Consider the following 4,232-nt stretch of genomic DNA (forward strand, 5'->3'; position numbering starts at 1 on the left):
ATTGTGCGATATCTTGGAGTGCTTTTAATGCTCAATATTTTTCAAATCCGGATTGGGAAACCAAGCTCCGTGGTAGAGAACCTCTGATAGGCCACACCTGGTCATGTGACAAGTTTGCCTTAAAGGAGAAGCCCCTAATTTCTCTCAACTTCTGTCGGTCCTGGATTTTTCATCCCTCCTCTGCCTTTTTCGAACTTCTCCCCCCCCCCCCTCCTCCAAGAAAAGAAAGAGGCTCCCTGCCTGGCTGCTCTCCCCCCCTTCAAGAAAAGAAAGAAAGAGGCTTGGCTCCCCCCCCTTCTGAACTACCCTAACCACGTGCAGAAGACTTTCCTGTTTCAATGGGGAGGGGGGTGGAGAGGAAGACCTGAGTTCAAAGCGATCTGAATTCAACAGGATTGACAATGGAATAAAGAAAGTAAGTGCAGACTCTGCCCTGGTGAGGTCCCCCTTCCCCACATCCCACCACCTGCGCATTCCACACCCAAATCTCCAGGAATTTCCCAACCTGAAGTTGGCAACACTAGCAGAGATGAAGAAACCAGAAAAAGTCTGTGTTGGATGTTGACCTTGAGGAGTGTGATTTAGCCCTGCATCTGGAAAAAGTTTCCCCTGGCTTTGCTGCATACGAAGCCTTGGTTGAGGGATATTTTTCTCAAGGCCAGTCAGCAATCCTATTTAGACCTCACCAACCTGCCAAGAAGGTTGGAGGCAGTTGTGAATTTCCTGCATTCTGCAGAGGGCTGGACTAGATGTCCCTTCCAACTCCATGATTCTATGAGACAGGGAGAGGGGGAAGCCACACCTTGTAATAATCACAGTTCTCCACCATACTTTGGAGAAGCTGCCACAGTTCAAAATGATAGTCACCTGCAAGTTTAATTTTATTCTTCACCTGCGGCAAAGCTTATGGAGCTTCATGCATCGTGCTGCTTTGGTTGATGAATGGGAAGACTGCAGGGTCATTAACTTCCAGGTGGGAGTAAAACAACAACAGATTGGGTGCACATTCCAGCAATCACCGTGCAAAAAAAGCCCTGTATGGTGAACCTAACTACATGAACAAAATATTTTTTATGAAAATAGTATATATTCAACATCTTAGAACAACTACAGATAAGGTTTACATAACTGCTATCAATTTCTTATTTCAGATGTCACACTTGTCCTCACACCGATCTGGTAAAAATCTGGGCCTTTTCGCACGGGGATCTTTGTTGCAAATTGTTTGCGGAATGAAAAATCGCCATTTAAAATAGTGGAATTCGTCGTTATGCATACCTGCCTTTGTAGTGGAATCAGTTGCGTTTTTTAGCGTTTCCCACAGGCTTCCGGTCTCGGCAGAAATCGCTAGAAAGGAAGCGCTATTGCCAAGCTCATCCCGCCCCTGGCCGTCAAGCAGCCAATGGGCAGCCGTTAGCATGCTCCCAAACAGCCCCTTTCCCTTTAAGAAAGGTTTAAAAAAAAAAAAAACCGACCCATAGCAACGAATCTAGGTAGATTCGTTGCTACGGAGAGACCCATCCAGCTGCCTAATGTGAGCTGTCGTTTGATTGTATGATCGTTTGCACGCTGCCTCGAGTGATAAAAAAAAAATCCCCCCCCCCTCTCACGGGCCCGATTTTCGGCTGAATTTATGTGTAAAAAATAAAGGGACTTTATTTCAGCAAACGGGCTTTTATGTGGTTTATGCTTAGTGACTAAAGGTGAAGGACTGAAGCCAGGGAAGCCTCTAAACAGAAAGAGGCTCGCTGGTGCGTTTATCCCCGCTCGCTCGGAGAAAAAAAAATGGCGATCGCTTCGCCGGAAGTTTGGAGGAGAGAGCCAGGGGGAGGGACTTTGAAGAACCAGCAACAATGGTAACGCACAGGTCTTTAGCGCTACTGTTGCAGATTGGTTGCAGGAGTGTATCGCTATCCGGAGGGTGAATCCACTTTTCTGGATTCCCCTGAAAGCGCTACAACGAAGCGCTTTTTGCGGGTCGGTTTCAGGATTGTTGCAGATTGTCTACGACGTCGTGGGTTATGGCAAATTAGTAGCGTTTCCAATTAGCAACCATTGTGCTATTTTGAAGCCGTGCGAAATGGCCCTCTGTTTCAACAAACTGATGCTTCTTCAGTTGGCCACGTCTAAGTGAGTGCTCTCCAAAAAGAGACATCTCAATTTACAACATCCTAGTAGAATTCTCCATGGTTTGAGCCTTTCCAGCTCAAAGAAACCTCTTTCCCCCTAGAAATTCTGGAATGACACAGGATAGAAGATCCCCAGATAATGTTATGATAAGAAGTGAGCTTCAGTAGACAAGTCAGAAGACTGTTTGGAAAGCTTGTTTTTTTCTGTTGAATATAGAAAGAGCCATGTTGCCAAATTGTTTTGATAGGATATTAAGGCTGCATGTGGAATGGATTGTGTGTATATCAAGCTTCATCTGCTACACCCCACATGAGGAAGACTCGGTAAAACAGGATACAGACCCGGGAGCTTGTCTGTGGCTTTATGTGGCACTCGCACCTGGTTGGATGAATGTATTTTCCATAACTTCTTCAAAGTCGCTTGGTACTTCTATATGAGGACTTTATATCTCCTAGGGGTGAAGAACTAATGAGAAAGTTCTGGAATGGAAAAATAGGTGGCAGTCGTTGACTGTTGGTATTACGCATAATGTAAAATTATTGACACTAACTGTTTGATGGTTGTGTGGAATGGATTACATTTCCATGAATCTTATGTAGCCAGGCATTGTGTTTTGTTCTTGCGGTTGTGTTAACTTTTCATGTCCAGCCAGGTTCCATGGACACACTTTCTTCAACTTGAACGGTTCACAACTGCCTTGGACGTTGTTGTCCTACTCAGCATCAGGATGTATTCTTGGTGTATGTATCAATGGACTTAATTTGTATTCCATTCTCACAGGGTAGTGGTGAGGATGAAATGCAGGAGAATCAGGTAATCTGCTTTCAGTCCACATTGTGGAAAACGGCGCAATGCAGTCACTAAATAGAAAATACAGGTGAGGGGGGAAGGCAGATAAAGCAGGGGTAGTCAATCTGTGGTCCTCCAGATGTCCATGGCCTACAATTCCCATGAGCCCCTGCCAGCATTTGCTGGCAAGGGCTCATGGGAATGGTAGGCCATGGACATTTGGAGGACCACAGGTTGACTACCCCCGAGATAAAGCATAGATGGGTGGGTGGGAGGGAAAGAGAGAAAGATGTAGGGAAAAGTGAGATTCAGGGGTTGCCAGGAGGAGGGGAAAAGGGACTGGGGCAGGGAAAGGAATATAGGAGAAACGGAGGTGACTCCCTTACAATGGAATTGGACCAGTTTTACAGGGGTTAGGGTTGCCAACTCTAGGCTGGAAAGTACCTGGAGACTTGTGGGTAGATTGGAAGGCTGGGATTTAGAAGGGGGGGGGGGGACTCTGTAGAGTATAATGGCAGGCAGTCTTCTTTCCAAAGCAGCCATTTTCTCCAAAAGTGAAAGCTACGCTTGAGATATACCAGAAGAGTTGGTTTTTATACCCCACGTTTACTATCTGAATGCGTCTCAAAGCGGCTTACAATCGCCTTCCCTTTCCTCTCCCCACAACAGACACCCTGTGCAGTAGATGAGGCTGAGAGAGCCCCTGGCATTACTGCTCCATGAAAGCAGTACTATCATGACTGTGACTAGCCGAAGGACACCCAGCTGGCTCCACGTGGAGGAGCGGGGAATCAAACCCGGCTCGGCAGTTTAGAGGCTGCCACTCTTTACCGCTACACCAAGCTGGCTCTCATCATACAGACTCTAAGCAATCGACGTAATTTAGAGGTCAACTGTAACCCCAGGATTTCCAGAATCCACCTGGAGGTGCCCACACTAACTGAGGAAGAATCTGTTAGGGGAAGAAAGGGAAAGCTGAAGATCAGGGAGGGTAGTTTGCCTGGTAGGTGGGAAGGAAAGAAAGCAGCAGGAAAAGGAGAGGCTATGGGGACCGTCAGGGAAATAAAAGAGGAAATAGTGGGGGAGGGAAAAATGAATCCCCCCCTCACAAAGCCTCATGGGTCGTGTCCCCCCCCTGGATTTTACAAATAAGCATTTTTGTAGCTGGTACTTTTTTACATTTGTGGTCTATCCAATCGCCGTCCAAAAGACTCTTTCATCTTTTGATGCAAACATGTCTAAATATAGTTTCCGTTTTGCATCAGGCACATAATAACCCTGCCTTTTATAAAGACACATGAATCACTCAGTAA

This window comes from Paroedura picta, chromosome 9, assembly GCF_049243985.1.
Source record: "Paroedura picta isolate Pp20150507F chromosome 9, Ppicta_v3.0, whole genome shotgun sequence".
Lineage (NCBI taxonomy): Eukaryota > Metazoa > Chordata > Lepidosauria > Squamata > Gekkonidae > Paroedura > Paroedura picta.